The 26897-nt window shown below is 40.5% G+C and overlaps 1 protein-coding gene across 1 annotated transcript in view; it reads left to right on the plus strand.

The window, feature by feature from the left end:
- MYLK4 (myosin light chain kinase family member 4) overlaps positions 1-26897 on the plus strand; it is an 83963-nt gene that overhangs the window by 25898 nt on the left and 31168 nt on the right. The window lies entirely within an intron of this gene.

Genomic DNA, 26897 nt, shown 5'->3' on the forward strand with positions numbered 1-26897 from the left:
GGCCCCTTTTAAATTTCTTTTTAAATTGTCAGACACCCAGATTGCTTCTCTTTTACAGAAGTTCTCCATTTGGATCAAACCAGGCCAAACTCCTTTGGAGTTATTCTGGTTGACACGAGCCAAGAATTGGTCTGCTGTGTTTCACGGAGCAGAAAATAAAGAAACCTGCATTAGGATTATTCCCTCTCCCCACCAAAAAGTGGAATTTCAGTAAATAAAATGTGCATTTCAGATAAAACTTGCCCAGATGCCATTGATTCATTGTCAGAATTGTGGTCAAATGGGACTTTCAGTTGTAGCCCCCAAATTCTTTGGTTTATGAAGCTGGATTTTTTTTTTTTTTTTTTTTTTTTTTAAGCCATTGGGAATCTGACGGGCTCATTTCTCTTTGTTCTTTTCCAGTGCTTCCATACTTATTTTCTCTAAAAGTGACCTAGCATCTCTGTTTTGTGAATATCAGCTGTTCTTTCCAATAGTGATATCGGTAGGACTCCTACAGTGTGGGAGACAGAAACTTGGACTGACATACCATTACTGTCTGAGCATCAGTTTAAAATCTGTAATGTATATAGTATATATGCACTGCTATCTGATTGAATGGGATGGTCTAGGAATTGTTTGGAATATTTTTTCCAATAATGGCCATCTGAATGCAATGAAAAGAGAGAAGAAAATTGCATTCAGATGAACTGTGATCTATGGATTACATAGGATGTAAACCTTCAAACCTAGCAGGCTTATGTTTTTATTAGAAACTGTTGCCAAACATTTGTCTTTTTTTAGAGATCCTAATTCAGATAAACCCACATTCATTTTCTAAAAAAAAAAAACCCAGAAAACCAAACCCCCAAACCCCACCCCACCTCCCCACCCCCCCCGCCAACGTGATTTTTATGAGCTGCAATAGCAGGTCTCCCATTGTGTCCCCATCACCTTACCTGTTGTTAGCTTGTTGGTGTTCAGGAAGAGTGTCTGCAAGACTGGTAAGAAAGGCAAGCTGGCAGATGCAAAACTTGTCCCTGTGTATATGCAGGCACATGTCTAAATGTTTAGCAGTCTGCCAGTTGCTCTGCTTGGAAGAAGTTGGAACAAGAATAAGTCTGTTCCCAGCAAAGAAAAGTCCTTTCTGATGAGCTACAGGTATTTTTCAAATACTCTGCAAATGATATTTCAGTTCTGTCTCACCCCAAAAAGTGGATCCCACGTACCTTGCATACAGTGTATTTTTTTTCTTTTGAGGGACTGATAAGAGCAACTACAGTTTACAGTGACCTCCAGTGGTGAAAAACGTTTCTGGAAGAATGACATAGCTAGTATCCCAATTTTGTCTGAAAGTCATTCCTCAGGGGGTTTGGGTGATGCAGGTTTCAGTCCTATAAAGCATATTACATTCAGCTTTATTTATCATGTTTTGAGCCTTGTTTCTGTTGTTGCTTTTTAAAAAAAACGTGGGATTTTTCTTCTTTCTGCTCCTTCTCCTCTCAGGATCATCTTGATTTTTGGATTGACAAAAGTTGACAATAGTCATACTGGAGCTGTATTGTACTGGAGCTGTATTGTATATGAGCTGTATGAGGCTTTTCTGATTACATCTTTCCTGGTATAATATATGAGATTGGTTCTGGTCTTCCTCCCCTCAGAAATCTTATTCTCTGTAGTTTCCTCAATGCTCACAATTTCTTTCAGCTCCTTCCACATCTGCCTTTCTGGCTTTCCCATATATTTACAAAGTCTCTCATATGTTGTTCATTGAGGACTTTTTTCATTTCACTTAAGCTGGCTTCTGGACTGTTCTATGTTAAGAGTTGTTTCTGCAATGGTTTAGCCATCTGGCTAGCCCAGACCCCACAAGTAGTATGAAAGAGTAGATTTTTGGAGTAGGTGATGTTGGAATGTGGCATTGGAGAGTGGAGGGAAGATATTTGCATGTTCTATAAGGCAGAATATACCTTTATGCTTTAGAGTCCTTCATAGCAATTTTTATTAGAATAATACTTGTCTTTGCCTACGCTGACTTTACTACTGTGGGCAGCACAGATTAGCCTGATTGCTCTCAAGTGATTGGCATTCTTTACTTCCATTTCTTAGCATTACTGACCTTTCCCTGTAGAAAATAGAGAGCTATCTTCAGGAATGAAAATGGAGCTGGATTCTACAAAGAACAGTCAAGATGTCAGGTCATTTGTGGTTTTATAGGGGTGGGGAGGAATTTTTCTGGGGTTAACATGATACAGGAATCACTTGCCTTTCCCAGATGATTTTCATTCTTTTAAACATCATATACCAAGTAAATGTGCTCTGTGGTAGGCATGCAAGGGATCAGAAATCATCAGACTTCAGTCAGCTGCTGTGAATGTAAATTTACATGTACATGACTTGAGTGAACATGTTCTGAGTTTCCAACGAGCTTATAACGGGAGCTGTCTTTTCCTGGGAATATCTAGATAGAGAAACAGAAGAAAACAGGTATGAAGATCAGGTTTCAGAATTTGCAAAAGAAGTCTTGTTTGCTGGCTTTCTGAACCAAGTTTTACTGATTAGAATGAGTCTTTAATTCTCATGGACTTTCTCTGGGATGGTATTTGAGAGATTGTTGGAATGGAGTACCTTGTCTTGCTTGAGACAGGCTAAAATTTGGAAAACAAACTAAGCAATTAAACAACATGGCAGAGCAGCCTACTGAAAGATAAAGCATGAAATGCTCTTCTGCAAACTGTGCTTGGCCTGGCTCTGTCATAAATCCTTCCCAAAAAGATCAGTTGGATGCTGTTGAATTTCCTTTAGGGAGGCTTTCCATACCTTTGCCACGACCGCATTGCCTGGGAGTGAAAGATCCTGTTGACGTTGTAAAAATAAAAGGGGTGTTGCCCTTCTTGACCACATTTCTACTTACTCTGGGCTGAAAGGGGGCAACTATGTTTGTAAATGGGAATATTCAATTCGTAAGAGATAGGGAGCTTGGGTGCCATGTGGGCAAGGGATCAGTTCACTTCCTGGGACTCTCTTGATAGCCTGCTCCTTGTGAACTCTGTAAATGCCTGGAAATTGAGTACCTGTTTCTAATAGCTGTGGAATAAACATGTATAAGAATAGCTCATTCGTTTGATTTTCCAGGCTGACAAAAAAACAGGGCTCACATTAGAATTGAGGTGAAGAACTGGTGATGGATGTAGCCACGGCTGATTCTGCAGTGACAGGCATGTGCTGCTCACCCTGTAAGGTTTCGCCAGTAATCTCCAGGCAGTGGAACACAGACATCAGGTTTCATGCCCCTCTGGGAGGCTGTGGACCTCTGAAGAGATGCTGATGGTGTCAGGGCAGCTTGAAAAGTTAGAAGACTGTAGTTGTCAGCAGCACAGCAGGTGTTGGAGTGACAAAGGTTCAGACCTGTGACACGAAATGTAGTGGTGCAGTGGCTGCAGCTGGTTCCTCTGTTCTGGCTTATAAACCATCTATAGAAAAGCTGGCTGGGAACTGAAGTACCTGCAGATGGTGATGAGTCTTGTGGGCTTAGGAGACTTTCTAAACATGGTGTTCAGTGATATGAATGTTAACTATAACAAGTCTACCTCTCTCCAATTGTTTCTGCTCCTTAAATGGCTCCAGGCATATTCCTTTATCCCTGCTAATAATAGATGGGATTTACAGATGGCTCATATACCAGGGACTTTAAACCAAGCACTGTCAAAATGTGTCAAGCCATAGTTTTGGATGTTCTATGTGAACCTACTTGTGTCAGTACTTTCCAGGAGTGCTTCCTGAGGACAATGGTGTTTCCTTTTTTGGTTCAGCAGTGATAGGCAACCTTCTGAGAGGTTCTTGAGAATCACAAGATAATCTTTAGGAGTTAATGCAAGGTAATTAGAATACATGATTGTGGTGGGTTGGCCCTGGCTGGGGGCCAGGTGCCCACCAGAGCTGCTCTATCACTCCCCATGTTCACTAGACAGGGGAGAAAAAGTATAACGAAAAGCTTGTGGGTCGAGATAAGGACAGGGAGAGATCACTCACTAATTATCATCACAAGCAAAACAGACTGAACTTAGAGAGAAAATTAATCTAATTTATTAGTAAGCAAAACAGAGTAGAGGAATGAGAAATAAAATCAAATCTTCAAATGCTTCCCCCCACCCCTCCCATCTTCCCGGGCTCAACTTCACTCCCAGCTTCAACCTCCTTCCCCCCCTCAGCAGCACAGGGGGACGGGGAATGGGGGTTACAGTCAGTTCATCACACGTTGTTTCTGCCGCTTCTTCATGCTCAGGGGGAGGACTCCTCTCACCATTCCCCTGCTCCAACATGGAGTCCCTCTCACGGGCTACAGTCCTTCATGAACTGCTCCAGCGTGGGTCCCTTCCACAGGGTGCAGACCTTCAGGAGCAAACTGCTCCAGTGTGGGTCCCCCACGGGGTCACAAGTCCTGTCAGCAAACCTGCTCTGACGTGGGCTCCTCTCTCCACGGGGCCACAGGTCCTGCCAGGAGCTTGCTCCAGCCTGGGCTTCCCACGGGGTCACAGCCTCCTTCAGGTGCCTCCACCTGCTCCGGTGTGGGGTCCTCCACGGGCTGCAGGTGGAATCTCTACACCCCCTCATCCTTCCTCCATGGGCTGCAGGGGGGCAGCCTGCTTCACCATGGTCTTCACCACGGGCTGCAGGGGGATCTCTGCTCCAGTGCCTGAAGAACCTCCTCCCCCCACCCAGACTCCTGGGTGTCTGCAGAGTTCCTTACATCTTCTCACTCCTCTCTCTGGCTGCAAAAACTCTCTCTAACTGGTGTTTTTTCTTCCCTTCTTAAATACGTTATCACAGAGGCACTGATGGGTTCGGCCTTGGCCAGCGGTGGGTCCGTCTTGGAGCCAGCTGGCATTGGCTCTGTCAGACACAGGGGAAGCTTCTAGCAGCTTCTCACAGAAGTCACCCCTGTAGCCCCCCCGCGCTACCAAACCCTTGCATGCAAACCCAACACAATGATTATAAACTGCTCATCCTATCCTAAAATCTACAGATCCGTGACTCTGTATTAACACAAAAAAAATTTAAAGCTTCTTGCATCCACCAACCTTATTTTCCAGCTCAAGATTAAGCAGGGCATAAACAAGATTTGTGCCTCTAGATGATCAGTGTCTAGATAAGGAGCAAACGATATCACTATACAAGGCACTTCTGATGCCTTCTTTAGAGACTTTCATCTATCCCACCTTGGATGAAGGAAAGCCAGGATGCAAGCCACTGAAACACTTTCTAGTTTAAAGACACTTGCAGGGTTTCATGTTTCAAATGATTATTATATCTACCTATAGATTGCGGAGGTAAGGTGGAAAGAGAGGGGAGAGTGGAAGAGATTAATTTATTTATTTGCTTATTTTTCGTTCAATCTACTTGTCTCTTTCTCCTTTGTATTTTGTGGGTTCAGATTCTTCTGTTGAGTATATAAAACACAAACTAAGTTTTTAAACAACTGTACCTAAATAGTTCTGAGCTTCAGCAGACTTAACTTGTAGTGCTGTGAGGGGGACTGCAGCACTAATGAAGCAGACTGAAACCTTTTACTTTGCAATCAAGTTTACTCTGTCTCTGCAATTTCTAATGAGACCTGAAAGCCTGAGAAACCTCAAAAAGGCAAATTGCATTGTTTATTCATATTAAAGCACGTCTAAGTCACTATTTGGTACATGTAAATAATTGTACCCCACACTGGAATAAGGTATTGGAGGTTTATGTAAATTTTGTTGTGTGTAATGCTCCCTCACTGTCCCCTGTTCAGTGAAATTTTTCCTTGATTGGGATTAGTTTGTTCAAGCATGTTAGTGTGCTGAAATGGTGCGAATTTAAAGCCTACCAGTAGCTCCCTGTTTAACCTTCACATATACAGTATTAGCACATGGATTAAGTCAACGATTCTTCTTTGAAAGTTTCTTCATACTTCGAGGGCCTAAGAGATGCTGTGCGTGGAGTTAGTGTGAGGCAAGGAGCATGCCCCCAATGAACATTTTGTCACGTCTAAACACCCAGGTTACAAGAATCAACTACTTTGCACAAAATACTTCCGAACAGTGAGCTGAGCACAGTGATAATGAGGAGCAGATGGCTAACAGGTCCTTGTTATTCAAGTTGAACCATTTCAAGAAATCATATCCCTTCAGCTGTTACTCATGGCTTTGTGTCTATGGGTTATTTTTCCTATAGCAGTAAGCAGTCATGTGAGCACTCCTTCAGAAAGCGGAAAGGTTAAAAGACATTGCATACTTTAACTATCATTATTCAAAAGAGGCATAATTGTTCTTTCTGTTCGTGTGACACATAGCCACTCCAGCTCTGATTACATACGTGACAGTTACAGATGCTCCTGTGGATAGCTTTCAACATACAGTTCTTTACATTTTCATCTCCTGATGCCTCCTTCCAGTCTCAAAGCTCTCAAAACATCTTATGACTCATCTGAATGACACTGCTGAATTATTATGCCCATTTGAAAAATGGAGAAACTGGGTTAGAAAAGTATTATGCAACTTGCTTAAGAGGATGCACAGCAAATAGGTACTGAGCAGAGACTTGACCTTAGTTCCCTGATATTTTCCCTTGATCTCACACACTTGAAACGTGAATGAAATGAGAAGAAATATTTTAATTTTGAGTATTAAAAAAAAAATCCTAGATTTTTCTTCTTTCAGTTCTTTTTCTTTTCTTCATGTTCCACTACAGTTCCAAGTTTCAGCTAAGTCTGAAAGCACTGGGCATAGTGATAATGTGTCCAAGAGGAGGAGAGGGCACTGACAGGTCCTGGAGATTCAAATTGGACTATTGCAAGAAACTGTGCCCCTTCAGCTCCCTTCGGGAGTACTGTTATGCAAGTTTGTGATGTTTCCTTGTCATTACATGCATTCAGGGTGTATTCCTTAAAAACCATGTACGTATTTATTTATTGAGCTGCAAGTCACATGCATGACTAGCAGTGTCTAAAAAGATTCACTGCGCACACAATACTGCAGGTACTGCTTACCCAGAGACACGCCTATATAACCAAATCAATGTTTGGCAAAGAGGCATTGGGCTCACCTAAGAGAACAGTCATTTAACCACCTTTGCCTTTGCTGCGTTAATCCTTGACGCCCAGTGGTGAAGCTATGGAGACACAGTCCCCGCACTGAGTTCCAGGACGGTATCTGCTCCCCGCTCTGCCACACGTGAAATTTCATTCCTTGCAGTTACAGTCCTGATCCATGACACTTGATTCCGGATGGTGGCAATGCAGACATCTGATCCTTCGTGCTTGATTTCTGACACTGGATCTCCATTAGGAAAATTACTGGTACCTGATCTGCTTGATCACAGCTACTTGATATATGGTGATGTTCCCCATTGTGGCATGTTTACCACTGAAAGTAAATTTGAAACGGCTAGTACAGCAAAAAAGAAGAATTGAGGGATTTGGCTGTACTCTGTGGATTCTGTGGCTGAAACATGACGTTAAGAAACCATATCTTTTAAGGAAAATGGCAAGAAGTAGTAGTGCAGGGGTAAAAGGAGAAAAAAAAGGAAGAAATACTAAAAAAATCTGTGCAGATCCCAAAAGTTACATCTGTTGTTCATGCTCTGCCTTAACTCTGTATGCTGTGTTCAACACAGACTAACATTTAAAACAAAACCAAAAATAGCTACCCCAGCTTCACATAAAATAATCTTTTTATGTCAAATGTAGTTGATTCTGATTCACAAATAAGTATATTTTGGTTCTGTCAGTAGGTTTCCCGAAGCTAACAAAACCTTTGACTAAGCAAGGTGGTTCAAATTAGTTTGCAAAGAAATTTATAATCTGTCTCATTTCATGAGGTTTTCAGTTTCATTGTCGTCATTTTGTGCAAAAAGCAAAACTGCACTGAAATGAGAAATAGACATGCTTCATTCCAGTAGGGTTGACAGAATTGCTTTGCCTTCTTCCTCAGTTAATTTTATTTGGAAGTAGCACATCCTCATGTGTCCATCAAAGTCTTCTGTTTTCATGAGCCATCATTTTCCAACACATTCCAGTGTTTTGTTTCAAAACGCTTTGGCTAGCTCCAGTGACAACTATTTTTAATTCTTGTGCTGGATGATATTAATTGGTCAGGGAATAGAAACTTTTGCTCCTGGTAATCACAATTGATTTTCCATAGTGTCAGATGAAAAATCTAGGTTAAAAAAAAAAATGCAGCAGTCAACGAAATTGAATCCCAAAGGCAGAAAGGCGAGTGAGGTCATGGCAAGCCTTCCAAATGTTTCCAGGTGCAAGCAGGATAGGAGAGAAGTCAAAAAGCCCAAAATCTTCCACGCGGTTAGGTAGGACAGACTTAGAATTAATGAATGTCTCCACTATGTTCTAGTGGCAGAAAGAAGGGATTAGAAGTGATTAAGCAAGGGTTTTCATATGAATATTCTGGATTTAGAGATCGGCCAGCATCTGAGCTGCAGGTGACTTGTAGCAGTATCTAAAATTGGGGAATATGAGGTGAAATTCTTTCTCAGTGAGACCCTCTTAGCTTCAGACAGTCAGACACTAGCCCATGGCCAGAAGTTACATCTTCACTATTGCCACTAATGAAGCTATTCTTTGTAATTTTGTCCAGTGCCTTTTTATCTGTCCATTTACCCCATCACCTCCACAATATCCTGTCGTAGTAAGCTCTACAACAAGTAATTAGTGTGAGAATCTGTTGTTTCTCATTTGAAACTGATGTGCAATGCTTGTGTTGAGTGTCTCCATCCTTTTTCACCGTGAGAAATGGCAGTCAGTCATTCCCCATTCATCTTGTCACAGTACTTGTGATTTTCTAGAGCCGTGATACTACTTACAGGTGTGTGTATGACTTTTCAGTGAGTACTGAGATTAAGGCAAAAGCATTAGTTACAAACAGCATATTTCTTTTAAAAATACAGAAAGAAAAAAGAAAGCGAGAGAGAGAGAGAAAAATGAACTGTTTTATGAGACCATAAAACCAGCTGAGCAGACTAACAAGAAATCAAACAGCATGGCCTAATTGCAAAATGAGATTGCTTTGTGAAATTGCCCTACCTTTCCAAAGAGCGTGGATTTTTTCCAGCTCATGAAAATTGCCTTTCCAAAGAGTGAAAGTCAGATATTTTGAGAGGAATAATTCCTTTTGCAATGCTCATCTGAGTTGTGTAGGCAGAGTGAGGAAATAATTCGTGATTTCTGATCAGTCCTCACATATTTCATACCTTTAGGACAAGGTCTAATCTATGATTCCTGCCGATGCCATTTCTCCAAGCAGTGTTCATGGGAAATACATTGATAGGAGTCACGATGAAAATACCATCCACCATGTCTTCTCACAAAATCAAATATCCACTCCTTAACATTTCAAGATGAGAACAGGCTGTTTTATTGTGCTCTCTCATTAGAGCCTACCCTGATGGAGCAGGGTTACAGGACTGGGTCTTGCCCAGGACAAGGGCAGACATAATTTAAACGATGCTGAAAGCTGTAATTCAAGTTTCTGTGATGACGACAGACAGTTTTCTAAGCATAGTTGTAACCTTTCTAAAGTGGAGGTGAAAGGTGAGATTAGTCTCCTCTGCCCGTAGCCCTTGAAAAGTTAGTTATCTAATCAAAGCTGGTGCTCTCCTTTAGTCAGGAGGGAGAGCAGTGCCACCGGGGACACTTCTTCCCATTTGTCCTCCATTGTCACATGGGGTTGAACTGCCCTGTAGACAGACACTGCTCACTTTTTCTCTCCTTTGACTATAGAGGATGCCTACCTTAGGCTAAACAACTTTTAGATGACTAGAGTTAGATTTATGGGTTTTAGAGATTCTGTAACTTCATTTTTCTTGTGTTTCTGTCCAGCTTTAACCCGTGTAATATCACTAATTGCTGGCTATCCTGGAGAGGAAAGCCAGATAGCAGCAGCAGTAGGGCTCTATCTGCCTAGGCTTAGGAAAGAGGAAATAGGGCGTGACTTGTACCTGTAATCCCAAAGATATTACAGATTTTAAAAGAAAAAAAAAAGCCTATAACATAAACTTCCACCAGCTGCGTGAAGTGAGAAGGGACCATTTTGATCCTCCGCTCTGCCCTCCTACAGGGCAGAGGCCATGGAAGTCGGCCAGGCAGCTTCTGTATGGAGCCCAAAAACTTGTGATCAAATTAGAGTGAGTAACATTAATGGAGTTCTGTAAATAGAAGTAGTGATCAGATGAGGATAGGTCAGGGGAAGAGAGGAGAGGGCCTTTGAGGTAAGAGGAGAGTTTCTTTCGTAACAAGACTGCTCTTCTCATGTTTCCCTGTCCCAGAAGCAGAGTCACTAGACACTCAGGAATAACAAACTTATTCTAAGCAATGTTATGTTTACTTTTTTAAATACAAAAAAATAGGTAACAATTTAGCCTGAAAACACATCAAGTGCAAAAGATCTAGCTCCTAGGGAACGGTAGTTTTCTTACATTGCATAGCCATAATGTTTCTTAATCCTGCTGTTTTTTCAAGTCAGAGTTTCCTGTTTATGAAGTTGTATTAAATATTATACTACTGCATAACACAGGATGTTCACTATGGTCAGCTGTACTATGCAGCAAGAGTCCTAACATTTCTGTTCCGTGTTTCGTTGCATTTTAACAGTGGAAAGTTAGAGATAGCCTATAGTCCCTCTTATGCAGAAGCACAAGGAAGTTACAGGTGCAAGCAGATCAGGCTGGCTAAATATCGTCACTCTCTTTTCTGTTCTCAGGTAGGATAAGAAATCCAATTAGTGATTGGGGCAAGTGGGAAAGGTAAGGGTACAAACTCTTCACCTGTCTTCCTTTTTGCTGGACAAGTTTCTAGGAGAGCACTGAGGCTCTCCTGAGGGCAATGCTTGCTCTGACCACCTGCTTCACTAAGAAACTAGGCCTGTTTACCAGTGCATGCAACGGCTGTCCTGCATGAGTTGTTTAGAGGATGACCACTCTTCTCTTCAGCTTCTGAAGGGTTCCCACTCCTATAACATAGCAACGCCTTTGTTTTCACCTGAATGTTCAAGCGGGCGCTTCAGAAGTTCACAAGTAAGTATGAACAGGAGGCAAAACTTTTCCCCAAAGACTTTTCAAAGAGCGGTGAGAAACGTGTCTGCATTCACAGAATAATAGCAGATGGTGAAGCACACTGCGACATGACTACTCTCAGCAAAGGTTGCCTTCCACCTGCTCCGGCCACCTCTGTGGAATTTCCTTCCTAAATGGATCACACTTCAGTTCTGGTGTCTTTAGCTTACAATCCTCCTCATAAAACTAACAGTGAATCCTGCAGCATGGACTTAGCAAAGGCTTAAACCCTCCACTTCAGAAGCCTGCAGGTGTGCACTGTAACTAAACTTTAATTTGGAGCAGGTGACAACAGGAAAGCACAATGTGTGCATTTTGGCAAAGAAGTGATACAACTGCTGAGCTTGAGTAGGCAGATTGGGTCCATTGGCATGGTTCTTCTGTACTCACTGGGAAAAAAATATCTGGCCTTAGACACTTGTGAGCTAGTTTATTCTTAAGCCATTCTGTTAACACAAGGCTTTCATTCTGAACTGTAGTTTAATAATGCTGACTACTGGAGTTCTTCAAGTCTAATGAAAGACTGCCTCACACTTTCTGGAAGGAACAAAAAAGAGAAAGCTCTGGTAGTTGCATGAAATCAGGGGTTTAAGAGGTAGGACTGCAATTGTGTAAGTGATACAATGTGGTAGGGAGGTGAGGCTTCTCGGCAGGCAGTGTAGCACTAATAAAATATTTTTTCCTAAAAAGAGAAAAAAAAAAGTAATTCCTCAGCATTTACAGGCTGAAACACACTGTTTCAGCAGTGGAATATTAATAAATCAGTGATGCCAGACTCTGTTTTATTTAGCCAATTTCTGTAACACTGGTGTACTTTATTGTTTATTCAAACTGCAGACTGATCCAGCGTTACATGTTGATAAAATTTCTATGAAAAGAACCTTCTGTCTGGGAAGAGCTATGGCTGGCCAAGGGAAGCGCTGTTTTTGCTTAGCCAGTTGGCCCAAAGGCCAAGCACTTTAAATCTTACATGATTTTACTTAGCCTGCACATTAAGGTAGGGAAATAGTCTTTCAGTTATAGGCACTGTAATCCAGCTGTGTGTCTTTTGGGTCATTGTGCTCATCAGATGCCCAAACTGACCTCTGCAGCATTTCTGTGAAATAAAAACTTAGCTCATCTTCTTTACTGAATGTTGCAGCTGTTATTTTACTCCTGGCCTGCCTTTAGGAACAGTGCTTCCCAAGAAAAGCACTGAGAAGTTGAAAAATAACAAATGTGCAACCTCAGAGTTTCTCCCCCAGTTCTTATGGACTGTCCTAACATCTGGTTACATACTACTTTTTTGGGACCCCCTGGATGGTAAACAGGAGCCCGTTCACAACAACTTGATTCTAAGGACTTTTGGTTTTTCCCATTAGTGCACCCTTCCTTGCATTACTCACTCCGCTCCATTTAAACAGGTGCTCTACTGATTCTAGACTGCCGGAAGGATGTCAGAGGGAGAAGTAAAAACATGGGAGAAAAGATGTCATTGTGCAGGGAGGATGTGCCAGGGCCACTGAAAGCTCTTGAAGCTGAGAGAAGCAACTGTGAGGTAAATCCTGCCCAGACTCCCTGCATCTGCAAGGAAAGTCCTCCCTTGACTTGATGGTCTGCAGGAAAGCAAGCTCCATGCAGCTTGCATGTAGCTACGCAAAGACTCTGAAATCTCTGCTGTAACAGCCTTAGAAGTTGGTGAGGTCTGAGTGTTTTTTTATTCAGTCAGCAAAGGCAGGTAACTGTCAGCAAGAGTCCTCTCCCTAGCTTTTGTGTAAGTGGTGATAACATATTTAGCACACACAAAATGTCTTTTAAAGTTTCTTTTTTTCTTGGAAATAATTTAATTTGCAATTTCTCACAACTTTAAAGCCAAGATTGATGTTCATTTTTGGAAGTTTCAAGTTGAACTATTAAAGCTTGACAAATTTTTTTTAAAAAAGACTTATTATAGAAGATATTTGGTGAATCTCAGCTTGTTTTATACATTAGTGTCCTGCCAGCTACCATAGCACCTTTTAGATCTCATCAGGTAATCGAAAACTGAAAAAGTTCCACACAGGATCTTTGCAATGGCTGTTGATAGTGTTCATTTCCTGAATGTCTTTGGTGGGGCACTGAATGTGGCTCATCTTTACAGCCAGGTGGCCGGGCATCTGGAATGATCATTTAGTTGAAATATGTGGGGGTTAAGGGAGATGAAAATAGGTGATGATTGTGATGGCTTTCAAAGCTCAGTTATAAGGCTGAGAACTTGGCATGTTTCATTTTGGAATGAATGCTCTAGGGGGAAGAAAATAGCTATAAAAGAAGACATGTAGCTACAAGGCATTTCTGTCATTGAGCATATCCACCAGCACAAAATGGTATTAGCATGTGCACCCTGGGCAGGACAGGAAGACAGGGAGGAAAGTTTCTGTGACCTTTATTTACCTCATGTCTATTCATTCTGTCATATGAAATGGCCCAGAATGGGCTATTTGTATTAATATAAAACAAACAGATCAAAGGGGAGAAAAATAGTAATACTTCCTGGATTTCAGGGCTTTTTAATATAGCTTAGAAGTTAAATTTTATGTAACACCCTTCCTTTGAATTCTTCATCCCTAAAGCATAAAGGTATGCTATGGAAACTTGCCAGGCACAAGTTACAATCTATTAAAATATCAACAAATATTAATCAGAATTAGCCAACCCTACAAATAAAATCAGCTCAAATTACCCTTCCCTAAAAACACTCCCCTCCAGTATATGCATCTCATGGTGCTTTCCCTTCTTCTTCTACACAGTCCTGGATTCTAACATTGATGCTGAATATGAATGTGCCATTTATTTCAGGTTTTTTGACACTAGACTTGCAAGAAGAAGTAGAGACGGTTCAAGGTATTTTCTGCACGCAGCTTTTCATGCTGGTTTACTTAGTTAAAGTCTGTTTAATTCTGGTTGCAGTCATACTGGTAAAAAAATGTTTGCTTCAGCAGAGCCTGCCTGGATAAATAACCAATGCCCTGGCTCACTTACAGAATGAGTGGATTCCTGGTTTTGGTGCAGTGCCTTAGCAGTGGAGCAGGAAAAAATCATTTATTAGTGAGTATATGATGCAGAAATAGGCTAATAGTAGTTGTGGAGAGTGTTTACTGGTTTTTAAAAAAAAACAAACAAGCAAAAATCCCCAAACTCTCCTTCCCACTTCTGCACTCCCACAGTTGGCCTCACAGTGGAAGGCAGCAGGGAACAAACCACCACAATTGAAAATGAATCAGTGGTAGTTCAGCACAAGAGCACTACATTCCCCTCTTTGCCACGCTAGGACCTTCCCTAGCCTGGGTGTTGTTTCCTTTGCAGTGTTCTTAGCAGAGAAAATAGGTAAACTCATAATGAATCCAAAAATCCTTTTTGCCTTTAAAAAGCAAAGCTTAGTTTCATAAAGCTAGCGGATCACAGAGTGACAGGCTGAGACACACATGGGTCTCGACTGCTCTTTCTGTTGACGCTGCCTGTTGAGTGGGCAGCCACCACAGAGGATGCCGGCTGTTTCTAGCCAGGGCTCTGATATCGTGGGCTGGACAGCAGGTAAGTTTTGTAGCTTGGAGGAAGCTGATCTATCAGGATGTTTCTTCTGGAGAAGATAATACATCCTTTGTAAACCTTCTACCTCCCAACAGGCCAGGCAGCTTTGGGGCTCTTCTCCACAGGTCTTTTAAAGATCTTTTAATCAATACAGTTTCCCTTTCTCACTGAAATTACATTTACTGTATTTTTAGTATGTTCTGATGGAGCGAAAGGTGTTACTTACATCCAATTTTCCATATAACCACTTCTGATGACTGTCCCTTTCAAGTCTTTTCAGCCTATCCATCCTGAATTAACTTTTTTGTAAGAAAAGGCCTTTCGTGGTTTATAAATTTTAATACAGGATGCTAGCTGCCAGAAAGTTTTGGATTGCAACCAAAGATTTTAACCAGTCTACCCAGCAGATGAAATGAGGTACAGCTCCTGCTGCACCTGGAGACAGTACTTCTTTCATTGCTCTGTTTCAGAGTTATGACACCTCTGCTTTAGCCTCAGAAAGTCAGGAATTTTCCTTTAAACAGGCTTCCTGGAAATAGAGTTTTAGGCTATTAATGGGTAATTTATCACATAGTATTTTTCAGCCTTAAGAAACTCTGGGGTTTGAGGTTTGTTTTGTTTTTAGTATAGTAAATTGGGGACAGCTAAGCAGAGGTGAGACTCTTGATGTGATATCGTTACAGCAGGAGATGATGATAGTGGAGACCCACCCTCAATGGAAGAACATCGTGCACTTTGACAGTGAAGTGCTTTGAACTTCAGCTTCAGCTGTTAAGCAGACAAATGCTGATTATGGTGGCTTTTTTTTATGTGCTATGCAGTTCTTACTCACCCAAAGAAATCCACTAACAGTGTGACACCACGTGTGAATGAGTTGTGCTTGACCTGGATAAATGCTCATTGTGCAGCTTGCAGTGGATTCCTTCTCCTGTGCAAATGCTTTTCCACATGAAAGAGAGCTCTGCAGAGCTCCAGAGTATGAGGAGTATCACCCTCCCGACCACGGATAGTGTCTTCCATTATCATTTTCATCTGCAAAGATCTAGATACTTTCTACATAGAGATATACAGCTCAATTAACTTTTCCCCCCCCCCCCTGCAAAAAGTGGTCATATGGATGCTTACAGAGAGGCTCAAAATTTGAAGGTGGTGGTGTATCTAAAAGGCCAGTACATGGCATCTGCAGATTGATCACTGAACTCTAACCAGGATTTCTCTGTAGTTTGTTTCAGGGACTTGCTCTCATCATTTATCACTAGGGTATCTCCAGGATACTTAGTTACCAGGGTCATTATAGTAAAGGAAGTCAGAATTCATAATTAATTAACAGGTCGTAGAGTAGTTGCATGCAGAGCGCCCTGTGGAGCAGTAAATTCCCTAGTCCTACCTAATGAAGTTCAGTGCCAGACTTTTTTTGCTGTATGTTCCTGCCCTGTATAAAGCTGTTTCCTTTTCTGACCTTAAGCAGAGTTCCAGACTAGTGTTTTGGGCAGACCCCAGGGGAGCCATAAAGGTATATCACTTATGACACAGTATGTCACTTAATCTTAGGCATACAGTTATTTCAGCCCCCATGGTGAAAGAGTCCTACATGACTGCTGATTGTAGAAATGTATTATTTTGGATAAATTTCCTGGTCCATGTTGATGTGTCTTTTTTAGGTTGGGAAGGGTGGGAGGGAGGAGGGGAGGAGGAAGAGAGTGTTTTTTCTGTTCTAGTATCATGAATATCTGTGAACTTTCCGTAAACAGCATAACTTTCTGAATCTGGTTGATATAGCTTTCATGCTTGCTTTCTCATCTGTTTCAGAGCTGAGCAGCTGTGAGCTTATATTGTTTTGCAGGGAGCTGTTGTTGTGTACTAGAGAAAGAGCAGACAAGGTTTAGCTCTCACTTGTGCACTACAGTGTACAGTACTTTCTCTGCTTCATGACTAGCACGTAGCAGTCCTTTAATATTTTAGAGAGTGGCTATCTTGTTCCCCGAAGTCTAAAGTGGTTTCTTTTTCGAAGCTTATTGAGATTTGAATCTTACTGATTTTTCTACAGAAATATTCTGTAAATGATATAAAGGTCTTTTTCAGAACACCTTATTTGCAAAGGATTAAAGGAGGCAGTCATCTTGCTAGGGATTTCTACTGATTATGACCACTATCACAATGAGGAAAAATATCAAGACGTGATTTATCTGTAAAACACAGATTGAGATATACATGACAAACAGATTCAGATAAACATGATTCAGATATAAAAGATATTATTGGAAATTCTCTGCTAGATCCTATGGCCAGTCCAGCCACAAAATATGCATCTCTATGGCCAATCAGAGAACAAAACCTGCATCTCTCTTGGTCAGAGTTGCAGTAAAAGATATATTTCTTTTGCTTATTTGTAAAAGATACAGTGTTAGAATGAAGAATTTGAACTAGAATGTCATAGAAGCAGGCTAACATATATTCCCTGCCCTTCTTCGTTTATGACTGAGTTTTCATTAAATGGATGAATACAGATCAACCGCAGGGTAAAAGCTGAAGACAAGAAGGTGGTCAAGATTGCTGGAGAGAATTAATTTTTAAGAAAGGAAAAGTAAGGAACATGAAGTTCCAGATACACAGTGCAAGGATATATAAGGCATGAAATAGGCACTGAAAGGAATAAAAATAAATGAAAAGTGAGCAGAAAAGTAAGAAGGGGTAGATAAGGATAATCTTACAAAGATCTTAAGTAATTAAAATATAAAATATTAGATAATAATTTTATTAGCTGAGCTTCTGAAAAGTTGATTCCTGCTGTATGTTTATGAATTGATGTTTTTTCTTTTATCTGTCCTGAGATTTTATTTTAGAGATTTGAGCAGTGTTTTAAATGGAAGAGAAAAATGATGTGTTCAAAGGAAAGCCAAATCTTACATTGTTTTCTGGGAGATAGATAGAGAATAACATGATGACGCGTACCATTTTCACAAACGAATTTATTATATGTCCACAGTCACACACAGAGTATCTTCAATTTCATTTTATATAGGAAGGCAACTCCTTCAGAAAAATATTCAAGAAAAAATTTCCCCTTTTTTCTCAATACTGATCACTTCTAGAATATTGTAATATGCATTTGTGTGCAATACAACTATATACTTGAAAAAACACTGAGGAGGAGATGCAATAATAAACTTCAAATACATAAAAGGTATCTACAAGGGAGTAGAGAATAAACTGTTCTTGTCATCTATGGATAGGACAAGAAGAATTCAACTTCAATTACACTGAGCGAAATTTAGATTATGCTTTAGGAATACCCTCTAACAGAGAAAATTGTCAGCCCTGCATCAGGTTGCTTAGAGAAGTTATAGAGGCTCCAGCACTGGGAATTTTTGAGAATAAGCTCAATGTATGAGACAAACTTTAATACAAGTTCAAGAACTGTATTTCCTCCACATTGTCTTTCAGCTGCATAAGGACAGCTGACTTTCCTCCAGATCTTCTCACTATTGTAGTAATAAATGTGCAGAAAGATTTAGTATGGATAAAACTTGAAATACAACGTGCCCTATCCACTCTTACCTAGCTTGCATAAAATTTCATGTAATGCATCTCTGAGTGATTGAGGGAGGTTGGTTTATAATGTCTTTTTTTTCCTGAAGGTGGAGGTCACAGTGGCCCGGTCTAAATTACCACTTGTAAGTCAGAGCTAATTGTTCATACTTGCCCCCCCCCCCCGCCCTCCCTTAACATATACCCTATGCAAACCTGATCCTTGCCAGAACGTAGGTACAGAAATGTCAGGAGAACGTACGCTGCTGACACATCTGAGTGAGCAAGGGCTGGAATGTGGAACGTGCATCATACATGTGCTGCAGACACAGGCGTGGCAGGTCGCCCCGTGTTATTTCTGGGGGAAAAATATCAAACTGGACTTGGGAGTTTTGGAGATATCTTGTGTAGAACGGCTCGAGATTGATGAACGTGGTACAGTGTTCTCCAGATAAGGTTCAGTGATAGCGATCTTCCACAAAATGCAGTGTATCCCAGTGCACGGCTTGCAGCTCAAGGAAGTTGCAATAGGGCTCTACAGCTCGAACATTTCCACTTGAGCTCTTATTTATAATGTTTGATGCCAGGAGCCATAAATTTACAAGGTGCTCTGTCTGGGCCTTTAATGGTTAGGAAATGTGAAGAACTGAACTAAATTGAAAAGACTAATGGTGAAAAACCCACGAAAGGGAGGAAAACTCCTTTAAACTTGGGTCTGGTAGAAGAAGATAAGGTAAGGCAGGGTAGTTATCATCTCAGCAGTACAATCAGAGGACCAAGAGTTGGTGAAAACTAAGTGAACAACTTTTTTAAACAGAAATCAGGCTTTCTTTGCAATGTGAAGTTGTCATGTGAAATTAAAAAAAGAAAAAAATGGGAGCGTTACTCCTTTTTACTGATTAGAGACTGTTTGGATGATTTGGGCTACAATAAATTTTTTAAAGATCTTTTTCTCTAATACCTTTGAGACTGACATCCAAATGCTGTGGAATTTGAAGTCCTCCCATCCTTCACAGGCTTCGGGTCAGAACGTGCTAAAAGCTTGGTCCGGGCATCTCTGAACCAGAGGCTCGTTATTCAGAAGCAGACAGCTAACAGAGCTGGGGTAGCAAACAGAGTTGTCTCTGATAATTTCCTAGTGCTAGCCAGCTTTCCACATTTGTGTGTGCAGAGAAAATAACACTGACCACAGTTTGAGTTCAAGAGAGAAGGCAAAAGGAAGACTTTACTTCTCCAGTCCATCTGATCTCCACCTTTAGGCCTGTTATCTATGTCTATACAAAGTATGGAGTTTTATCACATCTCTTGCAGACTCATAGTGTCATGTCTGCAGGCATGTTAAAAATGGTAAAGACGCAGTAGCAGCAACTTATCCATTGCTACTTCGTTGCTATTCCAAATTTTAGATGCCTCTGTACTTTGAAAATTACACATGCTGCTTTAAGACTTTTTTCAACTGAACTTGAAAGTAAAAAGAATTACTGGTTAATTTCTTATATAATAGCCACTTCAAAGAATTCAACATCAATGGAGCAGCAATTGTATGGAAGAAATAAAACTCTTTTGGGAGATTATTAAATACCATTCATTTTCACAGTTGATTAGCACTATATTATATAGTGCAGGTGTTTGTTACACCTGTGTGCAAAATTTCCCAGGATTCCGTGTCCGCCTTTGCACCATGGTGCAGTGGCCTAGTGTTCCTATTCTGAAACATAGTATTAGGCAATGTTAAGCATATGGAGAATTGTGTCATCTTCAAAACTAGAGGAATTGTTTTTCTTTCTACCGTATTTCGGTTGGTTGTGTTTCTTTATTTTCAATTCATGAAGTGTAACCATTGCTGCAGCTCGTACCCTTAATCTCCAACAGACTTTTTAGCAGTTTTGGTGCTGGGCAAATCCAATGATCAGTCATGGCTAAAATTTGTGAGATGAAAATAAGAAAGCTGTTATATGGGCTTATTTTGTACATTAATGATAGGTACAGTTTCTCAGAGATTCTTTCAGTGACTAGGAAAAGTGCATTCAGGTATTTGGCTATTAAAAATATATTTACATATATTGTTATTGAACTTCATAAAGCAGCTGTGGTAATCACCCCACAGAGAAAGAGATGTTCAAATACTTCAAATAATACTATTTTTTGCAGAAAACTTTCCCTTAAGTAATTAATTCTCACTGAACTCTTGAAAGGTATCTGAATATGTAAGATTATTTCCAGTTTACAGAGCAACAGGCAGAGATCACAGATTCCCAGCTGCAAAGAAGTTATTGGCAAGAGCTTTCTGAGCCCAGAAAGCAAGCTGATGTTAGCTTGTTTTCGTTTATTCCTCTTTTCTAGCCACTACACAACAGTTCTCTCTTCTAGTTCACTTTAGCTTCAGACAGAACTACTAACACATACTGATGAGGTTTTAATGAAGCATTTTTATAGTTTGCTTTCTAGATTTTAAAAGTGTCTGGCATTTTTGTGTGTCATGGCATAATATTAAGTCAATAGGACTTTACAGATGATACTTGATAATAGGATCTTACCTCACAGAGCTTAAAATTTTTATTAGTGTTTATAGTATTGGTTTGAGGTATTTCACATAACGTTTCCCTGGGCAACTGTTAGAAGAGATTTAAATGTTTAACATATGTGGCTGTGCGCACTAATGTAACACATGATTTTACCATTACTATCTGTATGTCCTCTTTTTTTTATATATATAATTTTCTTGCTTTTATAAAATAATGTTCCTTTTGGAGAGGATTCTTGTGGCTGACAGGCTTTGCCTGTGAAATCCCCTAGATCAGGAGCCCTAGCTGGATGGGTGGCAAGGTCTGATATACCTTTAACCTGTTTTTTTTGTGCAGGGGGTTTGGGGAACAAGGGGGAAGCCCGCTGTGAACTTCTGCAGAGATGTTTCATCCAAGATAAATGGCTGTTCAAACCTGGCCATTTTTACAGATACGCAAACACCTCTCCTGGAAGTTTGTGTCTAACTGAGGCTTCTGCAGATGTGAAACTGTTAGGAGGGTTTAGTTTATGTTTCTAACAGAGGTGAATGGAAGAAGGCAGAGGGGTTAAAACATAGCTACTCTCTGCTGGAACCTATGTGATGTTCTTTGCTTCGGTATTTTTTTCTTTTTTTAACCGCTGTCCTGTATATTATTCTTTCCATGAAATAGGGATCCCTAAACTCCCTGTCTTTTTTTTTTCCCCTATCCTGTTTCCTATTTTAAAATCATTTAACCTTCTCAATCCGCTCAGTGAATATGCTATGCACAAAAACACATGGCGGTCACCTCTTGGTAATGTCTGTTATGTAAAGAAGAGATTTCAATCCATGTTTTAGGGTCATACATGGGCACAGTTCACCTTTCACTCATAGTAGCACGCTGCTCTCAGAAGGTGACAAATGTACCTAGGAACTTTTTTCCTTTATTAACCTGTGGTAACCTGAGAACAAGCTCCTGAATTAGCTTATCAACACTGACTACATGTTGATTCATAAATGACTGTGGGAGAATGCCTTTGGAAACTTTTGAAAACTTCAGCTGCAATTGACTCTAAAAGACATCTTTGGCACCTAAAATAAAGAGAAGACCTTTCATATTCTTCATTGAGTGAACAGATGCAATTTTGAAAGGCTACTTAGTGTGCCAGATATTCAGAACTTGCTATGTGTTTTACCTAATTCTCCCTCACGCTCCCCATTTAAAGGATGGAGAAACTGAGGTTAGCAAAAGAAATAATTCACCAGGATCACAAAAGAAGCTCTTGATCCTTTGAGTAGAGCAGCAGTCTGGCTATTTTACAACCAGCTGGCTGACTTTACCTGCTGATTTCTATAAGAGGCAGAACACAAGTGCATACTGACCTGTGTGGTCAATCTATGACAGTCATTTGTCCAAGGTAGCCTTTTCTTTGTATTTCAGAGGCAGCCTTTCTCCATCAAGGTGATCCATACTGATTTGCTTCTTGGTCATGTGGAATATAGTTGACTTGAGATGAGAAGTTCTGGTTTTATTCTTTCTTTTTAGTTCTGTTTTTATTTTTCTAACCAACATGAAAAATGTTCAACAATTCAGACCTATGCCAAGGGGAATCCTGTTCCTACCCATGATGTTTCTTGTTTGTCCACTGTTGTTTTTCTGAAAGAATTGAAGGCCTTTTGCAAAAGCAAAACATAAACAAACTGTTTGAGTTATGAATACTAATCACTGGGTTTGAGACATTTACTGGCAGACAAACAAACCAAAGAACGGAGTCTCTCTATCAAACTTTGTATTTTGGAATTTGAATGACCAGATCATAGTAAAACATAAGAGCCTCTTAATTTGTGGCAAATTAGTACAGTCTTGATAAATACAGAAGTAAATTAAGATGTTGGCTATGAAGAGAATTGCTTGTGTATAAAGAGCTAGCTATGTGGTAGCTGAAATACAGGGTAGAGAAAGGGGGTCTGATTTTTTCAAATATCTGCATTCCAGTGTCTCCTTCTTCTTTTACCTTCTTTAATGTGTTTGTTTTTTAACAACTCTGTTGACTTCCTGCCTGGCATAACAGGCTTTTCATTCAATAGAGGTTTTCATCTGAAAAGCTCACCCTAAGACGTAGTAATTTCAAGCAGCCACATTTAAGGTCCCTGTAAGGACCTTTATTCTCTTCAGAGCAGGGATCACATTACATACTAGGCTTTTGAAAAGCAACAACACCACTGCCAAAGTGTGTCTACCCATAGAGACTTCTCACGTATCACGTAGCCTTTTTGCTGTCAAATTCCATTGGAGTGCAAATAGTTCAGTCCCTGCTAGGGCTGATGTCACCGAACTGAGTGCATTTAGGATGCGCATCTCTATATTCACTTCATTTGTAAACCGAGAGCTTGAATATATTTTTTATATATACTTACATGTGTAAAGAATGGCTCAAAGGCGTTTTTCTTCCTAAATAATTTGGGGATGTCTTTCCTCTGTTTTAGTCAAATATATAAGTGTAGTTTATAAATTGGTTGAGCTGGAGTTGCCAAACTTCGCTGTGTATATCTGAGCAGTCTGGATGGGAAGTCTTTGCAACTGATGTTGTCCTCAAGCAGCTGATCATCAGAGCATTTCCTTCCCCTACCCAAACCAGCAAAATGACTACATCCAGCAGGAAGAGCTCTTCTACATCTATGGTCAACAACTTGGCCAAAATATTTGATCCAAATGCTTTGCAAAACCAAAGGCCTGATAATGGAATGGAAGCCCCCCAGATTCTTCATGTTGCAAGCAGTGATGTCAGCACATCTGAAAGTTTTAACACCATGGATATGAAGTTTGCTTCCCTTGAACAAAAAATAGATAAGCTGTTGACTCTGCAAGACAATGTCCTTAAGAAGCTTAACAGTGTTTCCCAAGAAATCTGTTGCATTGAAAAAGACATTGAGATTGTAAAGGCAGAAACATCTGAACCTGTATCAAGGATGGAAAGAAACAAAAATCTGAGAAGTAATGAAATGAAGAGACTTTGCCTTAAAATGGAAAAATCTCTTTCTGATATAAACAGGAATGCAGAGCGGCAGGTTAAAAGACTAGATGGACTGGAACAAAGTGTTTCTGGACTACAGAAGCTTGTAGGACCTCTGATTGAGAAGGTTAAAACATTAGTAATTCATAATTCAAGTGTAAAACACCATGTTCGAAAACATAAACTTTGCAAGACAGGTGATTATACTAAAGAAGCTGGACATCTTTTTAGGATGCATATTTTCTCGGACACAACAGCTGATGCCCTGCTTAAGAAGAAAAGTGAAAAGGTGAGCCCCGGTTTGTGTTTCATCTTGTCAGGAATCATTTCAAGCTACAGATAAGTTCTGCTATATGCTTAGCTTTTTCATTTCATTAACATTTAAAAGAGAATAACCAATATGCTCTAAAAATGAAAAATATTAGAACAAACTGAGCAAGTAACTGGAAAAGATATAGAAAACCTACTGAGTGAATAAATACCTTCATTTTTTTCTAATAATTTCTTTACAGTTGTAAAACATAACTAGGGGTCACTGACATGGGTGACAAAGATTGACACAGAGTTCAGGAGGCTTGGGTCTTGGCCATACATTTTACTATGATCTTGTCTGGATTTATAATTATCTAGGGGAATAAAGTTGCAGAACTCATGTTATATGCAGTGGGATCTAGAGCTCAGTGAAACTGGTAAAAATCCTTCTTGAGTCAGGGCACGTACATATCTATGATGTCCTTTATTTCAAAGAACAACTTAAGTGTGCTGTTCTGATCTGGTATTTCTGCTGACATTGGAGAGGGGGGCACTTCTATACTGGGATCTGAGGTAGGGTTACCGTAACTGGAGCTGTGGCTTGTGTAAACTTCCTCGGGGGAAATAATGCCTGTGTCACTGTAACGAGGGTTTTGTTGTGTTCTTTACAGGTCAGATTAAAAGACCACAAAAATCTCTTGAAATGCTCCATTGATTGTAATAGGCTCTTGTAAGATTGTTCAACTATTCTCTGTTTGGTAAAGAATCCCAGTAGCATTAGAAAATTAAGGAATTCTGACAAAAAGTGTGTTGATATTTAATTAACCTACAGTGAACCAAAAAGGTTGCCTTTCATATTCTTTTCCTCTTTTTTTTTTCCCCCAAAAAAGTCACACACAGCCTTTACTTTTTGATACATTTAAAGAGTAATTTTGCAGTTTGTTTTTCTAAAGTTGCTGAGCAGGAAAAACATTGTGTGAAGGTATTATTTGAAATGGCATTTCTTGAAAAAAAGAAGCACCCAATATTAGCCAGGCCGGTCTGGTCAGCAAACCAGGTGCTTTTCAGCTTGGTTACTCTTAGGCAGCCCCACTTCTCAGGTAGACAAGAAGCATTTGAGCCATCGTAGGAAGCAGCAGAGGAGCATCTTGTAAAGCTCTGTCAGCTGAACTGGCTGATCTGCCATTATGTAAGGATATCAAATGTGCAGCCCTGTTTCCAGAGCATCATTAACTGAAGGGAAAAGTTGCTGCCCTGCCAAAGGAAGCTGACAACAAAAGTGGTTTTTACAGGCCCTTCTTGAACATCAGGTTGAACTGGTTTCAATAAAGGAGTTTTAACAAAAGAGAAACTTCTTTTGTGCCAGTACTTCAATGAGAAAATATTGCTTATTTTGAGCATCTGAGTTTAAAGCTTCTTTTACTTTCCAAAACATCTGTTGTAAAACCCCCATCGTAGTGAGACCCACAGGTCATCTCTATAATGCTGTGAGAAAAGGAGGCTGAGGGGAGATCTTATCGCTCTCTACAACCTGAAAGGAGGTTGTAGCCAGGTGAGTGTTGGTCTCTTCTCCCAAGTAGCAAGCAATAGGACAAGAGGAAATGGCCTCAAGTGGCACCAGGGGAGGTTTAGATTGGGTATTAGGAAACAAATTCTTCACCAAAAGGGTTGTTAAGCCCTGGAACAGGCTGCCCAGGGAAGTGGTTGAGTCACCATCCCTGGAGGTATTTAAGACCGGTAGATGTGGTGCTTAGGGACATGGTTTAGTGGTGGACTTGGCAGTGCTAGGTTAACAGTTGGACTTGATGATCTTTAAAATCTTTTCCAACAAAAACGATTCTATGATTCTATGAACTGCAGTTTGTGGTAAGAGCTCTACCTGTCTCAGTGATATTACAAGTTAATCTAAACTATTTATAAATATAATCTGAATCAGGCCTGGGATATTAATGAACTGGCCACTCCTGGGGTCCCAAGTAGGTGCGAGGCTCTCTGTGCTAGAAATGCAGGGTAAGAGGAAGGAGGAGACAATGTGGGCTTTACTGGTGAGGTTGTGGGAGCCGGTGGGTGTAGTGGAAGGGACAGGTCAGAGGAAGAGGTCGTGCTCCCGGCTGGCCAGAGGGGAGCTGGGATGGCAGAGATGCAGGTGTCCGGTGGAGAGTTCAGAGCTATGAAGGGCCTGGAAGTGGAGGGTAGGGGGCTTGAACATGATGGAAACAGAGGCAGCCTACTGACAGAGACCCAAAGAGGAGAGGGGTGAACGGAATCTCTTTTTCCAACAGCAGCTCCATTTGTAATCCCCTCACTGATTCATTTTTGTTTAGGCAGACTCTCAGTGATGTTGAGTGGACTTGGTAGGAGCTTGTCTAGCATGACGGCTTAGGAAAGGCAGCACGAGCATGTCTGGAATCACGATGGTGATATTATTACGTTGTTAATATTTTGTTTGTTTTATGAGATAGCATACATATGTTAGCTTGTCATTACCTTCCTCTCTGTGCATTTGATTTATTAGTAAAGAACCATCATAAAATTATCAAGCTATTCTGTGAACAACAGCTGGCTTTAGTAAACACTTAGTCATCTTGAGTTTAAGTAAAAACAGACTTGAATTCAGCCCTGCATTAAGAATAATAGAACATGGTATGATATCCTTCACCAGAGACTGCAGAGCTTGCCTGTTAGTTTAGTAGGAACCAGTATTTATCAGCGTTCAGGGAAGACTCTCCTCTGCCTGAGGGGGTCGGAACAGCATCTCTGAGCAAGTCAGTGAAAAGACTGGTCCATGAGACACTGCGAAGTTGGTTGCTTGTGCCTCTGCCTGCCACATATTCAAACTGGATTTGCAAGTGAGGTTTTAAGCTGTTGTGACAAAAGCAAAAAGAAAAGCAAAGGAATAGAGAAACAGGGGGTCTCACCCTTGCAGAGTTTTACACCTAAAATGAATCACTGATACCTAGTGGCATAGCAATGAACCTACCTGATTATGCAGA

Source organism: Balearica regulorum, chromosome 2 (assembly GCF_011004875.1).
Source record: "Balearica regulorum gibbericeps isolate bBalReg1 chromosome 2, bBalReg1.pri, whole genome shotgun sequence".
Lineage (NCBI taxonomy): Eukaryota > Metazoa > Chordata > Aves > Gruiformes > Gruidae > Balearica > Balearica regulorum.